At 54.4% G+C, this 21,992-nt stretch overlaps 2 protein-coding genes across 5 annotated transcripts in view; one reads left to right on the top strand and one right to left on the bottom strand.

The window, feature by feature from the left end:
• The window catches only part of Macrod1 (mono-ADP ribosylhydrolase 1), a 140,003-nt gene that overhangs the window by 82,945 nt on the left and 35,066 nt on the right, over positions 1-21,992 (top strand). The window lies entirely within an intron of this gene.
• Positions 1-21,992, bottom strand: part of Flrt1 (fibronectin leucine rich transmembrane protein 1) — a 120,170-nt gene that overhangs the window by 96,095 nt on the left and 2,083 nt on the right. Inside the window, exon 2 of one of the 3 annotated variants that reach the window (XM_041662136.1) lies at positions 16,053-16,168. The exons of the other annotated variants lie outside the window; for them this stretch is intronic. The gene's annotated coding sequence lies outside the window, so the exon portion shown is untranslated. The remainder of the gene's footprint in view (positions 1-16,052; positions 16,169-21,992) is intronic. 3 annotated transcript variants of the gene reach the window in all.

The raw sequence follows: 21,992 nt of genomic DNA, 5'->3' as shown, positions 1-21,992 counted from the left end.
AAGCATACAAAGCGAGGGATTGGAGAGTATCTCAAAGGAACGAACACAGCCAGATTTGTTTGGGAAAGTAGCCAATATATGTGGGAGAGAAAGACTGCGGGGGGAGGGGGGTTGTTTCATACACTAAGTCCAAGAGAATCTGATTTATTCTCCTGAACCTTGGTACTTCCAGAAGCTCTCTGGAGACATCGCTGGTTTTGGTTGATTGGTCAGTTAGTCGGTGTTTTTGACACAGGATTTCTCTCTGAAGCTCTAGTAATCTGGAATTCACTATGCAGATCCGGCTAGCCTCAGACTTGCCCCCATCCTCCTGCTCTGGAGGACTGGGATTATGGGTCTGCACCCTCACACTTGGTTGGGGGGTGTTTTAAAATGCAGATTCTGGGACCAGCAAGATGACTCAGTGGGAAAAGTGCTTGCTGTAAAAGCCTGATGACCAGGGTAGGAGGAGAGAACCAATTCCTGGAAGTGTCCCCTGACCTCTGCACACCACACACACACACAATTTTAACTTTAAAATAAAATGCAAAATAAATAAATCAAGTAAAATGCAGACTTTGAGCTCCCCAGCCCCAGATAATCCAGCCTAGCAAATACAGGCCCTGTTTGGTTTGCTTTTGTTTCTAGACAGGATCTCACTGTATCTCAAGCTGGCATTGAACTCAGTACGTGTAGCCTGAGGGTGACGCCAAACTTCTGATCTTGCAGCCTGCACGTCCCTAGTACTGGGATTGGAGGTGTGCACCACCGGGTCCTGGAATGGAGCCCAGGGCTTTGGACATGCTAGGCAAGTGCCCTACCACCTCGGCCACATCTCGCTGCATTTTGGGCCAGGCTTTGGTGACGCCTTACAGAAAGGCTGAGGGCACCACGGGTCACAAGCGGCGACTTGGAAAGCCAATGCTTGGTGCAGAAAGGACCCCTGAGGCGCAAGCAGGCCAAGTCCACTCCTGTCCCCAGGCACAGGCCCTCACCTCTAGGCTAGAGGCTGGAGACCCAGTGGAGGCGCGGCGTGAAGGAAGGGCAGACAGCGGTAAAGTCAGCGCGGGAGCATCCATCTGCCCTGACAGCCAGCAATTACACCGCGTGATCGCCAGATTACTCCAAATGCATTTATTACAGGGGTTAGAAGCGGGGGACTTATTTACTGGCAAATCCATACTCATTACCAGACTCAGCCTAGCCTAGACTGAAAACAGCTCAACTGAAACAAATAATTACCAAAGTCCTTCCAGCGCGAGGCTCTCAGGTGGTTGTGTGTAGGGGGAACGCCAGGCCCTTCCTTGAAGTGAAGGGAGCCGGGAGCTGGTGGAGGAAGCCGATTTGGCAAAAAGAAGACGCTGTCCTGTGGCGGGGCGGGCCACCCTTGAGCCTGGCTCTGCAGTGCGCATGCTTGTCAAGGTCATGAATATGCAAATTAGTTCTAGGGCGGCGGCAGCCACGCCCTGCCTAGAGGGAAAAGGGAGATTTGGGATCCCTGGTTGGGCCTGGGACTTAACGCAAGAGTTGCATTTTTCGAGAAAAACACAGAGCACCTCCTCCAAGTTATTGAATGAATGAGTGAACGAATGAACAAACAAATGAAGAAACAAACGAACTAAATGGAAGCGCAGGCAGCCCTTGTCCCAAGTCACTGGATGGAAGAAGCCGGTTTCCATACCTGGGAATCCTGGGTACGGCTCATAGGCATGCAGGTATTAGCTGTCAGGTGCCAGGCTCCCGGGGAGGGTATGGAGTTGGGGGATACAGGCATCACAGTGAGATCCCCAAGCCCCAAATGCTTTCTATACCTAGCTCAGGTTCTAGAATTCAAATCATTCTGAAGGGTCGAAATAGCTCACTCTGTGCTGAAACTATTTTTGTTGCGGAAGATGACCTTGAACTTCTTGACCCTCCTGCCTCCACCCTCCCAAGTCCTGGGGTTACGAGGGTTACAGACCCATACCACCACACCCAGCTGTTGTAGTCTTCGGAGGAAAGACAAAGCATGCTCACTCCCATTTTACAGGTAAGGACACTGAGGCACAGACAGGGACAGGATCTGCCCCATTCCTTCAAGTGGGCTCATGTAGAACAAGCATCCACTGTGCTCTAGGGCCCTGGACCGTGATGGCAGCCATCAGTGTGAGTGGGGAGCTGTCAGGTGGATTGAAATGTGGGCCCAGCCTCTGCCCGCTGGGCAGATGCTGGCACCACCACCCAAGCCTTAAATATTCATTCACTTGACAGAACACTAATTAAACAAAGTAAGGTGCATTATTACTTGATTAAATTTTTTATTGGCAGCTTAATTGGTCTGTTAGTTGCCCCTTAGGGAGATGTTTCTGCTCCAGACACCCCCACCCCCGTTCGTGTGGGAGGGAGCCCCCAGCCTCCTGCACTGTCCTTTCCTGCATGCAGTGACCGAGGGTCCCCAGACATATCTTCCCCTGTCTCCTGCAGCCACTGTCCCACATAGCCAGACCCACCCCTTGGCATCAAGGTTCCTTCTGTGTTGAATCAGTGGCCTGGAAAGGGGCATCTCCAATGAAGACCTGGAGGTCCTCAAAATGAGTATCCAAGACTCTAGGGATGGACAGATCCAGATCTGAGGGCGTGGGCTGGAAATGTAGCTCAGTTCATAGAGTGCTTGCCTAGCGCTATCTATCTATTTATTGATTTTCATGTGCTTTGGTGTTTTGCCTACAGACAGTTGTGAGCTGCCATGTGGGTGCTGGGAATTGAACCTGGATCCTCTGGAAGAGAAGTCAGGGTTGTTTTGTTTTGTTTTGTTTTGAGACAGGGTTTCACTATATAGTCTTCCCTGTCCTGGAACTCACTCTGTAGACTAAGTTGGTCTTGAACTCAAAGAGATCCACCTGCCTTTGCCTCCTGAGTTCTGGGATTAAAGGTATGCACCACCACTGCCTGGCAAAGACGGTGCTTTTGACCACGGAGCCATCTCTCCAGTCCCAGTTTCCTAGCATAAGACCCTTAGATTTGATCCTGAGCATACCATTAACTGGGCACAGTAATTCATGCCTATAATTGCTGTACTTTTGAGGCTGAGGATCGTTCAAGATAAGCCTTGGCTGTATAGCAAGTTTGAGGTCAACCTGGGCTACATAGGGTCTTGTGTCCAAAAAATAAACAACAAAGATCAGACTTGAGGCAGAGGCAGGAGGACCTCAGTGAGTTTGAGGCCAGCCTGGTTCACAGAGTGAGTTCCAGGACAGTCAGGACTGTTACACAAAGAAATCCTGTTTTGAGGGTGGGGATTGTGGGGAGGCTCCTGGCTTGACTCAGCCTGGTGAGTCTAGATGACCTGACCCTCTCTGTGCCAGTTTTTCCATGGTCACAGCCTTGATGCTACCTGTTACCCAAGTAAGGGTGGAAGTTCCAGGCCAGGAACGTAGCCCAGTGGTAGTTCTCGCCTATTCTGCACAAAGTTCTAGGTTCACAGCCCCAGTACGGTGGGGAGGGCATAAGTAGTTTGTCAGGGTCCCTGATACTCAGGATTGGCCTGTAGAAAGGCCTGGGATGCTCCCACAGAGCAGGTGAGACCACCCCGCCCTGTGTAACCTCCTATCCTGAGGCAGCTCCATACACCACCCACACAGACAGCACAACACCCACTTGCTCACTTATATCCCACCCCTTTCAGAATGAACACCCAATACTTCCCAAGTTAGGGACATGGAGCTGAGACTGACAAGATGGCACCTTTACCAGAATCTCCCATGACCCGCAGGTGCCAGGCCACTTGTCCCTCAATCTATCCTCTGTAACAGCAGGACAGGTGAAGAGTCACAAGCTAGTTTGTCCTCTTGGTACTGACTGGCTCCACTGTGAACCTGTTTCCCTCAGGGCAAGACATGCTTGTCCTTAAGCCAAGGGAAGAGAGACAGGAGGAAGGCAGGGTAAGGCAGTGGAGGGCCAAGCCAAGGAAGATCTAGAAAGCCCAGGCTGAGTGAGGCTCCTCAGCCCATTCAGCAAACACTAAACCCCTCTTTGGGTAGTAGAGGCTTGGGTACACACATAACCCTCACCTTGGCTGCACCCACCTATCTGGGCCAGGCTGAATCTGGGAGCCACCCCAATGTGAGTCCTGCCCACCCCAGCTGTCTTCTCTGCATCCTTCCAGCCTCCAGAGACTACCCAAGCCCCACTGATGACAGAGGAATCATCTGGCTGCCCCAGAAGCCGCAACTAGCAAGTAGGAGGCAGGGTAATTGGTATCGTGGGCTGCGAGTGGAGGAAATGAGTGGCCACAGCCGGCACGGAGCGGGAAGCTACTCAGTGTCACAGGCCTTATCTAGGAACAGGCTGCCCAATTACAGGACCATGCCTGCTACACCAAGCAGCTGCCAGCTCCTCCGCTGACCCTCCCCAGTACCCTCGCTGTATCACCAGGCTGAGGCATCTGCTGCTCCTTCCAGAGGTCTGGAGCAGCTCTCCAGGGAAGGCTTAGCCTGACACTGCCCCCTCCCAGGTATGCAGCCACAGGTTTTCTCTGAAGCCAGCAGGAACAGGGCACCCTATCCACATGCCTGCTCAGCTCCCCGGGCAGCTGAAAGAAAGAATGGTAATAATTTTGTGCGTGGACAACAGCACTGCAGCGTCTGTCTGGGAAATGCAGTCACTGGGGGCTGCGATAGGGTGTCATATATTAGGAAAATAGGACGGTAATGGGTTTTCAATTGTACATAACGCAGCCAGTATTACAAGATTACACTGTGTGGTACTTGGTGGCTCACAGATGGCTAAGGGACGCAAGTCCCAGAAGTGCTGAGCCTAGGGTGTGGCTGACGGGAGCTGGGGAGTTTTGTGCTACAACCCAGACTGGCAGGTGTGTGATTTAGGATTGGCTCCGTCGGTTCAAATCCTGTGATTTCTCCCATATGCGCTCTGTTTCCACATCTGCAAAGGTGGGGTACATCCACCTGCTATGGCACTGGAAAATTAGCTGAGCTGTACAGAACACGTGCTCAGAAAACCATGGTCCCTGGCCTTCTTCATGCACTACTTTATGGGAAAATCTCCTGTGTGGACAGGAGGGCAGAGTAGAGCCCCAGAAGACCTGGCAGCCTGCGCTTCTGAAATTGACTTCCCAGGAGACACAAGCCCTGGGCTTTGGGTCCTGACTGCTTGCGCAGCCAGATGACCTCAGGATGTCACCCCTCCCTCTTTGGCTCAAAGAGCCGCTCTGACCGCTCAGCTGTTCTGTCTTCTCCGTGCCATGTCACTTTCTCCCACGGGTTCTCCTTTTACCTGGGCAGGTGCGGCTGCTTCAAGCAGGAACTGTGCACACACAGGGCAGACAAGAGGAAATGCCATCCCTACAGCCTGCTTACCCCTGAATTTAGCACCCAGCCACGCTTACCCCAAAGTCGCCCTTTTTCCTAACCTTATAAGCTAGAGACCAGCTACAGGACCAGGATAGCCTTGGACTGAGGGTATGCCTCAGTGGTCTATCCTCAGCACCACAAAAGAAAACAAATTATTTGGAGTGGTTCAGAGCCCCACCCAGAGCCACCTCGAACTCAAATGCTAGAATCACACTTTGGTCGTTTGTGGGTGGCTATGTTACACCTGCCCCATGAGGTCACAGGACAGAGGTCAAAGGCTGGCCTTGGGCTGGGCTGGGCTGCTGGGTGAGGAGGAATGTCCTCCCAGAGTGTCTGCCAGTTAGAGACCAGTCAGCCCAGAGCCCCCAGTGGAGGAAACCGGGGGAGCGAGACAATGCTGTCACAGTCAGACCCCTTACTTCTGTGCAGTGTCCACCCCACACCATAGCACCCTTTCTGGGTTCTTATCTGTCCCCGGTGAGTGCCAACCAGAGCTCTCTGGTATCACCCAGACTCTGGCCCTCTGGGGCATCGGGTGGGGAGTACATTAGGGACAGGACTGGCCACCCACCTGAGCCCTGAGCTGAGCCCTGAGCTGTCACCAGATGGAGCACTGGGCTCTGTCTATCCATCCTTCTGTCCCTCTCTAGAGGAGCCTCCTGTTCCCACCGCTGCTTCCAGTCCTCACCAGCCCTCTTCCACAGACGGTCTGGTGAGGATGTGGCTGTTACTCTCCACGAGAAGGGGGGACCTCCCTGTCACTCTAGCAGAGACTCAGAGCTGAGCGAGAGGAAGCAGGGAGGGACAGCGGAACTCAGGTGAGAACCCCCGGTAGGTTTGCCAGACAGCCTCAAGGACAGGGAGCAGCATGCACGGAGACCATCCACCCGGTCCCATGTTGCTGTGGGGGCTGAGTTAGATTCTGGATCCCACTCTCAGCTCTCTGCCAATCCATCCCACAGCCAGGACAAATCCGACAAATGGTGCTCCAGTCCCAGAGACACTCTGGGGACCAGAGGCCCGGGCCAGAGGTCTGACAGCAGATCCCTCATCAGAATCCCAGAGGGCCTTGCATGCACAGCTTTTAGTAAATGCCAGCATGGCCTTGGTCCCTCCCTGCTATGCCAGGCTGCCTTAGTGACCCTGCAGGGAGAGTGACATACTCAACAGCTACTAGCAGGACTAGTACTTAGAGCTGTATTCCAAGGAGGCCTTAGCATCCCCGTTCTCTCTCTGCCCAGGGGAAATGGAGGCAGTATGGAGGAGCCAGGCATCCAACTGGCGCTCCGTCTGTGACCATCATCTGTTCATGTGTCCGTCCACATACAAATGGGTGCTGCTAGTGTAATGAGCCAGGCCTTGGAGAACAGAAGCCAGGGAGGAGGCTTGTGCAGAGCTCACTGCCTCCTGAGGGTGAAGGAGACAATAGACGGCCAAAATTTCACATGCCCAGTGTCCTCGTCCCTCCTCTCCTTTGTCCCATGGGGCCAGAAGCTGCTGAGCCAGAAGCTGCTCCTCTCTCCCGCCCACCCAACACCTGACCTGTGCAACATGCCTGTATGTGTGTGTGGGGGGGGGTGCCTGCTTGATGAAGGGCAACTCCACCCACCCAGAACCCAGCTGCTTCCAGCTGGTATTTAAAGAGATGTCCCAGGGTGACTGGCGCTTATTCCACCCACCCTGCTGAGTCCCTCTCAAGGTAAATCAAAGGCAAAGCTGCCAGCTACCCTTCACACACACACACACACACACACACACACACACACACAGACACACACACACAGCCCCGGAGGGTGCCTCAGCCAGGCTGGGCTCTCAGGCAAGCTCTGTGCTGGGAACAGTGAACTTTGGGGGCCAATTGAGTGCTAGCTGCTCTCAGAACACACAGGTCTGTTTGATGCTGACATTGGCCAGGGGAAGCAGGGAAGCCTCCTCAGAGGAAACTGGTGAGTACCATAGCCAAAGTGGAAGGAAGGGTCTAGGGCATCTCATTTGTCTGATTGTTTTCCGGGGTGCAGAGAGTCACGGCTTGACATTGCTAAGCACATAGTCCCCCACTAAGTAATATCCTCGGGTGAAGGATGACTATTACCTCTTTTAATAAGCAACAATAGAAGCTCCCTAGAAACTGGTTGGACGATGCCACCCAAAGTGGTAGCCACACAAGAGGAAGATGGGGGACAAAAGGATACCCTGTTGTGGCGGGAGGGGCAGGTTCTGTGGGGATACAGGCCAGGAACAAGAGTTCAGAGTGGCAGCGAGAGGGGTCTGGGCCTTCTCCGAGACAGAGGTGCAGTTCTCTCTCCCCAAAGAGTGTTGGACCCATTTAATACACAAGGAAACTGAGGCCTAGCAACTGAGGCTTACACTGGTGTAGACAGGACCCACCAGCTGACTGCATCTTGCCGCGCGCCTTAAGCACAAAGGAGATTAAAAGGGGTGAGGGCTGCTGACAGCATGTTCTAGGGAACCCCACCCCCACCCTGTTGATATTTACTGGAAGCGTAGCTTGGATTTATAGAACTTGTGTTTCCAAAGAGCTCAGAGCCTCATCGCAGCCCAGCGCTTGCTGTCCTGGGGGAGGGACACATCCTGCCTTTGCAAACTTGTTAATAATCCTCCTTGTCAGGCAGTTCCTCCTCTTTCTAACCTAAATCTCTCCTGTCACGGCTTGAGCCAACTGTCTCTGCCATAGCTTAGCTTCCTGGAGCAGGCTTTGATCTGTCCTCTGCCCCCCTGGGAGACATGAAGACATCTCGGAGGAGGCAGGGTGGCCTCCTTTCCTGGCCCTGACTAGTAGTGGGCTCCCGTCCTTGCGGGAGGACTCAGAAGGATGGAGGAGCTGGGTTTCCCGTCTCCATCCACAGGCGCTGCTTTTTGCCACTAGAAAGCAGGCCTCCCTTCCCAAACCTGAGCTCCCTGGAGGGCAGTTAGCCAAGACTCAGGGCCACAGAGCAGGGTGCTCCACAGAGCAGGGTGCTCCACAGAGCAGGGTGCTCACGGAGCACCTGGCACAGGCAGAACGCTGGGTATTCTACTGGAGGGAAGCGGCTGTACCGGCAGAGGTGCACAAGGGAGACAGAGATAGGAGTATAGTCTTGTATCTGGGCTCTGTCACAGAACTCAGGTGACCTTGAACAAAACTCCTTCTCCTCTACAGGCAGGCAAGGGGCTCTGGTTGCCTTGGCCATAGGGTCACAGACCTCTGTCCCTGCGAGGCTGGAAGTAGCCAGGGCCTAGAAGCCCCAGAGCAAGGACACGAGGAGAAAATGTGGACTTCCGTCACTTCCCTAGGTGGTTGTACCTGCTAAGGATACTACTGAGCAAGCTGCTCCATAGAGTTCCCATCTCCCTCTTGCTCCCAGCTCCAGCTCCATCCATTTAGGCCAAAGTGTTTGGGCTGCACTTGACCCTGCAGTCTTCATCCCTCCTTGACTCCCCAGCCCAGGCCTGGGTTCCTGGCCACACTCCATGGGGGATACATCCCTGGCCAACCTGACCCAGTGCCGCAAACACTCCAAGGAAGGCTTGGCGGAGCAGCTGCCTCCCAATCCAGACCTTTAAGAAGTGCAGGCTGTGACAACTCCCCACTCCCACCCCGTCTGCAGAGCCTGGCCTGGTTAATCTGCTTCATTAAAGGCACTAATTAATTGGCTTAATTAAAAGGGTAACCTCAAAGCCAGCACATCTCCTTCTTGATGAGCACAAGACTGAATGAGGAAGCCAGAGCTGACTAGATGCATAGCAGCCACTCCATGGGCCCAGCTCCTGGTGCCTTGCAAGCCCACCCTGATTTACTGCAGCACTGCTCAGCTGCAGTTAGGAGCCCAGAACAGGCAGGCTGCAGCCAGTACTACTCAACAGGCTGGGAGGGACTGCCAACTGCCATAGGGGAGCCGGGTTAGCCTCACTGTGCCTGTCTGGCAGGCCGCTGGGCTGAGCTGTGGCAAGCTCTTGCTGGGGTTGTAACAGTACTCCATGGGGAGCAGGGAAGGACCTCTGGACCCTGAGCTCAAATCTCAGCTCTGTCCCAGGAGCTGGAAGTCCCTGTGGCAAGCTTCCCCTCTCCCAGTTCCCCATACCCAGAATACCTGCCAGGGCTATCATATCAAGTGCATCCCCTTTCCAAGTAGATAGACCCTTCCAGGCTCAGCAGGAAACAGCTGGGATTGATTAGTCATGCCTGCTAAGGGTGCTGGTTAAGAAGTATAGGCTTGTGTACCATCCTCGTTCAGCCTATTCTACCAGGCCCAAAAAGGCTAAGCCTGCAGCCAAGTGAACTTCTCCACTGTCACAGGGAATCATTCCACAAAGACTCAGCTCAGCTTCTTTCCTCGAAAGCACACACTTGAGCTTTCTGAAACTTACAAGAGTACTAAGCCTCCCCGATCTAAAACTGAGGCTCTGAGCTGGGCACTTGTAATCCTAACGTTTGGAAGGTAGCGGTTGAAGGGTCAGGAGTTCAAGGCTATCCCTGCTGTGGAGGTAAAGGCCAGCCCTCCATGAAGAGAGAGACAGAAAAAGGAGGAGAACTGAGGCCATGGAGTCACTGCCTGAAGCATCTTTTGCTCAGAGTCCACTCTTTCTCAGGGAGAAAAATGAGCATGTCGGGGGCTTTCTCTAAGAGCTCTGTAGTAGTATGGAGACCTTCTTCCTCCCCCAAGTGTCACCCCAACTGCAGACCCTTCCCTGACCTGGACAGCCTTCATAGTAAGTGACAGTGGCGGAAAGATTCCACACCACTGGTCCTGAGACAGCCACTCTGCCCCTCTCACGGCTCCCCAAAGAGGAGAAACTAGACCTCAACTGAGATAGAGCGGCTTACAGTATAACTGCCCTAGGGGGTGATCTGGACAGAAGGACCTGACCCTGTCCTTGGCCCATCTGATGGACCAGTCCTGGGCAGTTTGACCCCTGCTGTGAGTGACCTGGGCCAGCTCTCTGTTGTCAGTTTGCAGCTTCTCCATGCTGAGCCCACAGCAGAGGCGCAAGGCTGCCTGTCAGACCCCAACAGATTTCGCCTCGGTACAAACAGCTGTTCGCCATCTCGACAGCTCTGCCGCCCAGGAGAGGATCCAGCAAGGGGCCCCACCCTGTAATGATGAGACTCAATCAGAGGCTGCCCTGGGGAGGGCGGGGCCACAGGGCGGCTGTCACTAGGGCTTCAGGCTGCCAGTAAGGAAAAGGCCTTCTATCCCAGGCTGTGGGGATAGAAGGCCCAGAGCTCAGAGGGTGGGCTGTGTGGGTCAGGGCCTGGCCTGGCACCTCTCCACAGGAACCTGAACCCTCAGGGTCTGAGCCAGCAGAACCTAGCATCATATGGGCTGTGGCGTACAGTCAGGAAACATCCAGCCTGCCTGGATAACGGTCAGCACCGTGTGACCCTCCTCAGCCAGGTTGGCCCACAATCCGTGTCCACGCCAGGTGATCATGAGAAGAAACACTCATCTAGTTAGGAAGAGGAAGGGCCAGGGCCAGAATCCAGGCACTGGGTAGTCACTACTGCCACACTGAAGGATACAGAAGACACCTGTCCACCCAGGCCCATGGACATCGGGCACACAGCGCAGAATCCCATACTGAGTTTGTGCAGCTGCCCATCAGAGGTCTGAACACATCCAGAAGGGCCAAACGGAGCGCTAGACACGGATGCCAGATCTGGATCCCAATCAGTCTTCCTAGTAACTAAGTACTCAGGTCCCTGCTGTGGAAAACGAGCTGACAGTCTCCACCACCTCCTGAGGTTGGAATCCGAGAAGGAAGAGAGGGGGCAGAGCGCCAGGGTGGGGACGGGGTCCCAGAACCTGCACTTGTCTGCCCAAGAGCCCAACTTCCCACCTTCAAAAAGAGCCCCTGAAGGAGCAGCCCTCACATCTACCGTCAGCATAAGAGGCTGCTCATTATTCGTATCAATACCATTAGGAATGTATAAGCTGGCATCCAGACTGGGCGGACTGAGAACGATCCACGGCCCAAGCACCCTGGCGAGCAGAGACGCGGTCTCTTCCCTCAGAGCGTGGGGTCTTCTGGGGAAGAGACAGGGGCCTGCAGAGAGAGAGCTAGGGCACAGTTCAGCCAGGCCATAGTCCTCCCTATAGAGGACTTCACCCATGGCTCTCATGCCAGGCTCAGCACTCACTTCATCATGGGGAAGGCCCCTAAGCTGTCTGTCTGCCCCCATGAGTCCCATACTTCTCTGGCATCAGCCTGCCCACATTCTAGCCTGCAGGCCTTGGGAGTCTTAGGCCAGCCCCTGGCTACACAGTTCTGGGGGTCCTTCCAAGAGGAGGCCTACCCTGGAGGAGGCTTAGCCCTCAATTTGTCCTAGTCTCCCTGGGACCCCACCATTCCCTCCATCCTCACTCACAAAGTTCAGACAAGATACCATGACCCCAAAGGCCCAACATACAATCTGCCCACCGCCCACATTCAGACAGGGGGCAGCTCGAGAGGGACCCAGGCTGGACAGCGGTGGCGCACGCCTTTAATCCCAGCACTAAGGGGGCAGAGGCAGGTGGATCTCTGTGAGTTCGATGCCAGCCTTGGCTACACAGAGAAACCCTATCTCAAAAAAAAAAAGAGGGACACAGGTTCAAGCTCCAGTCCTGGGGTCCTAAACTTAGCATATCTCGGTTCTCTTATCTCTAAATGAGCAGAGGAGATGTGTTCAATTGTCAGGGTTGCTTTGGGGGGGGGGCGATCAGAAAAAACAACAAAATGCCTTCCGGAACCGCACAGGAAGCAGCACCCTTGCATAGCAGCAAAGCCTCCCCTTGCTATCACTGCCACAATTATTGCTGTCATCACCATTTCATCCTCCATATTGCTCCCATCCCCACCCCAGCCAAGACTAGGCTCTGCCTCCATGGCCAGATCTGGGTCCCTGCCTGGTTACACAGACCACACCCATCCCAGACCCAGGGCAGATCCAGGACAGCCTCCCATAGATAAGGGCTCCCGTCCTGTTGACCTCTTGGGTCAGGGCCGGGGCAACATGCTGGCACAAAGGCTGAGCTGTCTGTGCCTCTGGCCTGGCAGCTGCCCATGGCCAGCCCTTTAGCCACAAAGAGCCCTTTGAGCAGCTGCTGGAGGGAGCAGTGCTCTCCTTGAAGGCCCCCGGCTCTCACAAGCCCTGTCTGTCTGGAAGTCCATCGGCCAGAGAGACAGCTGCTGTGGGGGCAGGGTCCAGGCCTTGCCCTGCTCCTGGGCACATTGTTGTCCCAGCATCCTCCGCTTCATCCTAGGATGCCCAGGCAAAGCAGGCAGCAGACCTTATCGGGGCTTGCTCTTCAGCTTGCAGGACAGGACTTGAACTCTGCTATGAATCAATAACCATAGGCCTCCTCCACACAGGCACAGGAAGTCGCTGCTAGGTTGGGGCTCTGCCTTCCTGCTTTTTTCCCATTCTTGGTCTCAGTTTTCCTACCTGTAAAATGGAGCTTCCAACCATACTTGGCCACTTCAAAGACGAAAAAGACCCCCATTCCACACCCCACGCAGGCGACTCAAGTAGCAAGATCTTAGAGAACGGCAGCCCAGCTGCGACCCCGCCAGGGACACCACTGCGGAAGGTAAAACGGTACAAGAAAGGGTCCCAAGGCAGAGACCTGGCTTGTCCCCAATACTACATCAGCATGCCGGGTGACTGAACCCCTCACTTGGCCTCAGGTTTCTCCTCTATGAAATGGGTTAATGGGGTATGGTGGCTCACACCTAAAATTCAAGTATTCGAAGCAGGAAGATTGCCATGAACTCTAGGCCACTGGGCTACAGCACAAACTCCAGGTAAGCCTAGACCCTGCCTCCAAACAACAAAGCAGGGAGATGGCACCTGTGAAGTAAGCCCAGCGGCCTGAGTTCAATCTCTGGACCCATGTAAGTGTAGAGAGAGGGCCAGCGCCATGGAGCTGTCTTCTGAGCTCCTTGTACATTCCACGGTGTGTGTGGAATTAAAACTTAGCCAAGCGGTAGTGGTTCACTCCTTTAGCCCCAGCACTTGGGAGGCAGAGGCAGGTGGATCTCTGTGAGTTTGAGGTCAGCCTGCTCTACAGAGTGAGTTCCAAGACAGCCATGGCTACATAGAGAAACCCTGTCCCCAAAAAAACATATAAAATAGTAATAACGATAATAATAAACTAGAGGGAGCAGTCTATGGATGAGCTAATGAACATCAGATTCAGTGCCACAAGAGCCAGAGGAGGGGAAAGGACGAGGGGATTGAGAGAAGACCTGCCGAAGTGCTGGAGGGAAGGGCAGGAGATCTAACTTCTCACGGATCAGTCAGATGGGGCTTCTTGCAGGAGGTATCCTGTGTGGCTGGCTGTGGCGGGGAGCACACAGTTGAAGACTGGTGGTAACAGCCATACTGGAGGGGAGATGCAGGAAGGAGGTAAGACCACGGAGTCAGCCAGGGCCAGGCTGGGCAGGCCTGAAAGGCCAGGCTCAAGGTATTGGACTCAATTCCAGAGGAAGTAGGGAGCTACTAATGGTCTCAGAGGCAGCAAGTGACTGGATTGAATTAGACATTTTAAAAACACCTGGCTGTGCCTGAGAGGACGAGAAGGGGCAGGGATGAGCAGCAGTCTGCAGGGCACCCAGGCCTTGCTGACACAAAACTCCAGCCTGATCGTGCTACCAGGGCACCGTCACACCTAGTACAGGGGACACTGTGGGCCTGGCTGCTCCCATCTTTGTGCAGTCGCCTCTGTGAGTCTGTTTTCCCAGCTGCCAAAAAGGGAGGGGCGGCTGGGCAGTGGTGGCACACAGCTTTAATCCCAGCACTCGGAGGCAGAGGCAGGAGGATCTCTGTGAGTTCGAGGCCAGCCTGGTCTACAGAGCTAGTTCCAGGACAGACACCAGAGCTACAGAGAAACCATCTCGAAATACAAAAAACAAAAAAACAACACCAATGGGGGGTGGAGGGAGCACGGGTGGCTGCTTCCATAGAGCCTATATGCCAGCTTGGTTTGTTTTCTTGTGATTTGATTTTGAGGTAATGGAGATAGAACCTGGTGCCTCTCCCAATCAAACACTACACCACTGATCCCACTGTCCCCCTACCCCAGCCTGACAGTAAGCGGCAAACTAGAAAGTTCTGTAGGATATAGCCTTGTCCTGGGCTTCCTCGCTGTGGCAGGAGTGCGGAGAAGGGAAGGTGTGCCTTTGGGGACAGGGTCAGGTGCCATGCTGAGGGGAATGACTCATACCCTCCCACCTCGATGCTGTGCCATGGTTTCACAGATACTAGGTTAGGTAAGATGGGGTGTATGGCCCACAGAGCCCCTGCGGCTCACAGGAAGTGCTTAGCAGGGCCAGCACAACCACTATTGCCTTGTTAGCTTTCAATTCCTTCCCACCACTCGCAGAGGGGTGCCTGAATTTTGGTCCTCAAGGATGCAAGAGACTACACAGTCATCTGTTTGTGAGGTCCCCTGTAACTCTGCTCCAGAGACCCTAGTCTGTCCCCTCAGAAGCCAACAGGGCTGCCCTGTCCAGCCCCTATGTCTGAGCCCCAAGAGAGGCAGGATGAAGTTCCCAGAAGCCCCAAACGCCACAGCTGTTGATTAGCTTGCATCAGTGAGGGCCCTCATGCCATTAGCGCTCCAAAGATTCAGCTCCAGCCCCTGCTGTGCCCGTCCAGCTGCACCTCAGTGGACCCTTGCTCCCCTCCTCTGGAACTAGGTCCCCAAGAGATCCGGAAGCCAGAGTGAGTGTGGTGCTTCCCCACGAGAGCTGCCCAGCAACCCAGCTTGGGCTGCAGAAACTGGCGGAGTAAATAATGACATTTCCCCCTCTTCTCGCTCTTCGCCCCTTTCCCTTCCACAAATAAATTATCAACATGCCCAGGTCCCGGCGGAACAGAGCATATCGCAGGGAACAATGAAAAAGCTTTTAATAGGATTCCAGGAGCTGCAGCCACTCGCTCACCACCCTAATGGAGATTGCTCTGTGACCGCAGGCCACCGGCGCCCTCCCTGGACCCTTGCTGCCCAGCTCCTCCCTAGGGCATCAGTAGTGGCACAGCCCAGCTGAGCCACCTGCTGACGTCACAGGCCAGCGATGTCCTCAGCAGAGTGAACATGCCTCCCGCCTTGGCCCCAGGCCTGTTCTCCCATGATCACACCTCAGGATGTCCCATCTAGCAGTGTTGCCTGTTCTGTTGCTACAGTCCTCTCTTTTGTGGGGCTAAAAGTGTGTCAAATGACACCATTGCCCATGAGGGCACACAGTGGGGACTCACCTGACCAGGGCAGACTGCCCTGAGGTTCTGGGCATGTGACCCACTATAGGAGGCACAGGTCTGTCAAGCAGGAAGAGAAGGCAACGCATTGGGCCTGGCTCCGCCCATCTTTGTGCCATCACCTCTGTGAGTCTGTTTCCTCGGCTGTCAAAAAGGGAGGGGCGGCTGGGTGGTGGTGCACAGCTTTAATCCCAGTGCTGGGGAGGCAGAGGCAGGCGGATCTCTGTGAATTCGAGGCCAGCCTGGTCTACAGAGCGAGTTCCAGGACAGTCGGGCTGTTACACAGAGAAACCCTGTCTTGAGAAAAGAAAAAGAAAGGAAGGAAGAGAGAGACCCTTAATACCGTACCCTCGGTGTGTGCCTCAGTCTCCTTACCTTTCCTTGTAAAGGACCCAGACCCCAGACGGAGACCAAGTACTCCTGAGAAACAAAACTGTTGTCTCTGTGCCTCTTTGTGGCCTTGTGCTTTTCTGCTTGTGCCTTACCTTGTCCCCAGGAGACTATCATTCCATCCGTATTGAAGCGGAATTGAGAGCGTGTGCTGTGAGGTGTCACACACTGGCTGTGTGTCACTTTCTCTGCTGAGCCTTGGTTTTCTCCTCTGTAAAATGGAACAGTTGTGACTCTTGGTGAGGGTCTAGACTCTTTGGAGTCTCTCAGTGTGGTGCTCTGGGGGTTACACAAGCGTACAGTAAGCCCTCGGGACGGCAGCTTGCACTGAAGAGAGACCCGGTCTGACCCCAGGGAGCCATCCTCAGCAAAAGGTGACACATGAGGACCACATTCTTCATCCAACAAACTGGCTCTGCCCCCTGCCATGTCCTCGGGCCTCCTCTCTAGGGAGTTACCAATACCTGCCTTTCCATTCTCTTCATCATGACTGAGTCCCAGCCCTCTGGGTGCCAGGCTCCAGGAGCTCGGCAAATGCCCCATGGCCTCACCTACTGGGGATAGTGGGGTGTTGTGGAGAGAAGAGGCTAATTCCCTGGAGCCCTTGGGGGGGTTAGTGTCCTGGCACTGAACCCAGCATGGTCTGATCTCAGTTCAGGAGACTCACCAATAGGCCTACAGCGTGCAGTCTTTGTACTGACCCGAAATGTGTGCCTGGTTGTCCCATTTCATTGGTGTGGAGACTGAGGCACAGAGATAGGAAGTAGGGTATCCAGGGCACTCAGCTGTCTGATAACAGGCAGGATTCACACCCAAGGCCCAGCATTGTGACTGCATTCCCTGGCTGCAGCAGTGGACCCTTCCACATAGCCTTGGACAATGCTTGTTTTCACTCTGTCTCAGACTCTCTTCCCAGTAGGGAGCAAGCAGAAGCTTGTCAGGTGTGTCCTGGAGGTTGAGGTGTGGTACTGGCCAGGCCCTCACTAACCCAAGGGGTAGTCTGAGGTCAGAGTCACAGAGCTGATGGTAGCAACAGGGTCCCTGGAGGAATTGTCCGATTGCAGTGACTGAGAGTGTGTGGCGGGGGGGTGGGGGAACGGGGGGACAGGGGGACAGGGGGACAGGGTGTCCTCTGCCTCCCTGTGACGCTCATTGTCCTGTGGGCACACAGCCCTGCCCACCGCCCACTGCCCACTGCCCACTGCCCACCCTCTCCTCTCTGCAGTCTCTCGGGCAGTTTCAAGGGCCCCCCTCTGGCATCTCAACCCTAGTCCAGGCAGGACAGTGACCAGGGTAGCAGAGTAAGGACCAGGGACAGCAGCTACCTACACCTGAGAGAGCGAGGTAGTTCACACCTCAGAGCTGGTTCAGGCCAGCTCAGGGAAAACAGAGGTACACGCCTGTGTGTGCAAGAGAGTGCATGTACAAGCAAGCGTGACCGTTCAAGAAATGTAAGCCTAGGCGCACCTGTCTTGTGCTGAGCTGGCCTTGGAGCTGGGGCTTCACCAGACTCCGCCCAACAGCCACTGGCCTGAGAAAAGGAGCAAAGGAGGGAGGGTCCCCACTATCCCCCACACCCCCAGAGCAGTGGCTATGGACCACTGCATCCCACCCTTTGCTTTAACTAGACCAGGCAACTCCAAGAGTTCAGCTACACTCCCATGATCCTCTGCAACCTGCGATACCCCTGGGGTAGGCTGCTCACCTACCCAAAATCACATTTCCTAAATCCATACTAGGTCTCCCAGATCTGACCAGAGGCTACCGCTAGACAGATCCCCACATGTGACCTAGGGACCCAAGGCCATGTGTGCTTTGGGCAGGTCAGCCTGGTGGCCTGCTCTGAACTCACCACAGGAAGGTTGGACCTTCTACTGACCATTACACACAGAGCCCTAAAATGACCATAATCCAACAGCCTTGCATAGAACCCTGAGAGCCGGCACTGAACGTGACACCCAGGACCCTGACCTGTGCCATATCTCACCTTTATACCCTGAGGTCACCGTAGCCTCATCCTCCTTCCTCTGCTCCTCCAGGCATCCCTTGAACACTGCCCCCCAGGAAAAGACCATCCTAGCGCCAGTACCCTGCAGCAGTTTTTGAGACGGTTTCCTGAGCGGCACTTGTGGGGGAGGGGAGACGAGTGGAGGGGTTGTGGGGGACAGGTTTTACAAGAGCAATTTATTTCTGTAGATAAAAGCTGTTTCCTCTGAAGTCATCCCCCTTTCTCTTCTCTACTTCCCTTGCTCTTGTGAGCGATCCCTCCTTTTCTTTTTTTTTCTTTTTCTTTACAGTTTTCTAAATCTGTTGTAAACTGGTGCCAACGATTAATTCAGGCGGAAGGAGGGAAAAGGGAAAAAAATACCGCCACAGGAGCAGCCTCTCCAGCCACCCAGGCAGGAGCAGCCACAGGGCTAGTGCTTCGCTACCCGGCCTCAGTTCTGAGCCCTCCCACCTCCCTGCCCCTCACCCAGAGCCTGATGCTTCCGTGCTCTGCCTGGGAGGCAGTGTCCCCTAGTGGTTAGCTGAGCCCTGCACAGCTGAGGCCTGGTACCTCAGAAAACATCCTCTCTGCTGCCGTCTCCCTTGGCCTGCACCCCAACCATGCTTTCTGGTCTAGCTCCCCTTCCTAGAATCTCCTTGATCACTAACTGCCTTAATTCCATATCACGGCTACTTGTCATGTATAAACCAAGCAAGCCCAGCAGCTGAAGCCCCGAATGGACCAGCCTGGGCACCCCCCAGAGAGGAAGGTCAAGGCAAGTCATCAGCTCCAGTCCCCATGCAACACCTGAGGTCACCTGCCGCGGGATCTCAAGGTAGCCCTGCCCTTTTGCCCCGATGTTTCTCTTCCTGTCTTCATGATTCTAGTCCATCCTTCCTACCCTCCCTTGGATTCATCCTCCCCAGAAGCCAGCTCCACACAAGCCTTCCAGGTGGGAGGGGGTGACTGAGGTCTGGCCTCACACTTGGCTACCGGCTAGCCCAGAGGTACTGGATTTTGTTATCATTACTGCTTTGAGACAGGGGCTCCCTGTGTAGTCCTGGCTGACCTTGAACTATGTAAGTCTGTCTGCTGACTGGAATTTTCTAAAATCCTACTGACTCAACCTCCTGAGCGCTAGGATAGAAACGTGTGCCACAGTGGCCGCCTCAGGACTGCCTTTTCGGTTTGTTTTTGTTTGCTTTTAGAAGAGTCTCGCTAAGTAGCTCTAGCTGTCCTGAAACTAGCTTAGCTATGTAGACCAGGCTGGCCTCCAGCTTACAGAGATCTCCCTGCCTCTGCCTCCTAAGTGCTGGGACAAGGCTGCTTCTGCTCTGGACTCTTGTCCCAGGGCCCAAGGCTACGCCTGGCTAGTTTCAATTCTCCAAAGTAAGAGAACAAATGAATAAATAAATGATCTAGAAAAGAGGGGAATAAGAACTGAGGAACAGAGGTATCTTAGTCTCAACCTCCCTTCCCCCTGGACATCTCCAAAGTCCTCTCCCATGCTCACTCCCTCAGCCTCTGTGGAGTGAGGACACAGCACACACAAACCCCACAGTGGGAGCCCCAGAGCCAGGGCTGTGGAGAATCCAGCAAATATATTCCACAAAGCAAGAGGAAGCCCCAGAACCCTGACATCATCTGCAGTGACTTACCCTGGGGAGCAGCTAGGCTCTGGGGGCCCACGGGCAAGTGGCAGTAAACAGAATCTACCCAGCACACAGGCAAACACAGACCTGCACAGGGACAACCATCCAAGACACTCTGTGGTCCAACCGCCGCCAGAGAACTCCAGGCCAGCCGAGGGTAGCGGGTATGGCAGAGGTGCTGTTCCCTGCTTTGTCCACCCTGACCAGCCAGTCTGCCTCTCCCAAGCCTTCAACAGTGCAGGGTGACCCCACCCTATAACAAACAACAGAATGCAGCTGCCCAGGCCCAGAGCAGAGCCAATCTGGGTTGTAGGGGAGATACGCCCGGACATAGACACATAAGATGTCAGGCCTCAGGAGCAACAGCCAGGGCAGAGGCTCCTACTTCCCACACCCTTCCAGAACCCTGTGCTCTCCCTGCCATCCAGGGAGGCCTTAGGACCCTCAGGCATGCCTACACCTTCACAAATCACAGCTCATGAGGGGCATGAACTTGAAACCTCTCCCGTTACTTGGACTAGGAGGTGCTGGTGAAGGAAGCTCAGCAGGACAGCAAGGGGCATTGGTGACCGTGGTAGGGGACTTAGCAGTCCTGCCTGCTTCCACAAGGCCTAAAGAAGCAGGCCCACAGCAAAGGAAAGAATAGACTACAGGGGACCCACGCTACTAGGTATGAACTCTGCTGGAGACTTGCAAATTTTACCTCATGGTAGGTGCCCAGAAACAGGCTCTGCTACTGCCCACTTCCCAGATGAGGGAACCCAGGCCCACAAATGTCAGTCTAGCTAAAGGCCAGCTGGAGAGGCAAAGGCGTCCTCCCCAGGAACCACCTAGGTCCTTAGGACCCTGAGCCAGCTTCCCAGTGTTCCAGGAACATAATCAACTGGTATGACAAGATGTTTGATGTCATTTCCAGATCCTGGGATGAGCCAGCCCAGCAGGACACCTCCTGGCACAGCCCTGGCAAGCCCTTTCTCCAAGATCAGGCCACGTCGCAGTCCTGATTGAGGTGCTGAGAGTCAGCTGGGAAGGGATGGCCAACAGGTGCCCAGACCCTAAGGCGCATTCAGCAAAGTCCCTGCCCAGCTCCCTACCACTATGGCTGGCTGTGTGCCACAACCTACACAGAAGGTGGTAATGCCCAGCTATCCCCAGAGGCCTGGTCATCCCATTCCCCTGCACCAAAGCATCTGCCTTTGTTTTGTTTTGTTATTTTCCAGAGAGTGTTTCTCTGGGTAGCCCTGGCTGTCCTGGAACTTGCTCTATAGACCAGGGTGGCCTCGAATTCAGAGATTCCCCTGCCTCTGCCTCCCAAGTGCTGGGATTAAAGGCATACGCTACCATGCCTGGCTAAACCTCTACTTCTTTTTTTTTTTTTTTCGAGACAGGGTTTCTCTGTGGTTTTTGGAGCCTGTCCTGGAACTAGCTCTTGTAGACCAGGCTGGTCTCGAACTTACAGAGATCCGCCTGCCTCTGCCTCCCAAGTGCTGGGATTAAAGGCGGACGCCACCATCGCCCGGCAAGCCTCTACTTCTTGATTTCTACCACAGCACTAGGCGTCAGCAGGCTGACAGCCAGCTCAAGGCCTGCTTCTCCATCTCTTAGACACCTGAGGAGTCAGGCCCACCTAGGGCTCCCGTCCCTCCCTCTAACTATACCCTAGCTTCACTTTGCCAGTCTTTTCTGTGTGCTGTCTTCCCCTATGCTCCCATTCTCAGAGTCATGATGCCCATCCCTTCTCAGAGGTCACGGCTATACCCTCCTTGACAGGCAGATTCCTAGAAGGGAGCCTGCAGGCCTGGACACACACATAGCAAGTAGCATAGGCTTCTGTCTGCATAGAGCTGAGTCTCCAGGCCAAAACCCTGCCTGTACAGCCCAGACAGCAGGAAAAATGATGAAGAGGTAGCCCTCCTGCCTCTAATCCCTCCTTTTTAAACACCCTGAGTGGATCTCTCAGGGGCTTCCATGGGACTCCGAGGGAGACACGGTTGCTAAGGGCCAGTATGTAACTGGATGGAGGAATCTAACCGCTTAACCTCCCAAGATCTCTACCGATGCTTGCCCTGCCCTTACAGACAGACCCCGGCCCCAAGAGCAAGACCATTCAAGACTTACTGCAGATGGGCTCACATTTTACAAAGTAGTCCCTGTCCCTCAACTAAGGCCCAGGAGGCAGTTATAGCAGGCCATTTGTAACAGGAAAAAAAAAACCTGAGGCACAAGAGGTCGAAGGACTTGCAACCAATGTATTGTAGAGTATGGGTGCATGGACCCCAGTAGCTACATGGACTCAGCCTAGGTGAAGTCAGGCCCGCCATCATCTGCGTGTGGGCTGCAGAGCATAGCCTACCTGGCTTCCACTCCGTAGGGGAGGTTCTGCCTGTAATCTTTCT

The sequence above is a fragment of the Microtus oregoni genome, unplaced genomic scaffold (genome assembly GCF_018167655.1).
Source record: "Microtus oregoni isolate MIOR12 unplaced genomic scaffold, Mior012 000012F_ref0000307, whole genome shotgun sequence".
Taxonomy (NCBI): Eukaryota; Metazoa; Chordata; class Mammalia; order Rodentia; family Cricetidae; genus Microtus; species Microtus oregoni.
This window is presented reverse-complemented; position numbering and strand designations above follow the sequence as displayed.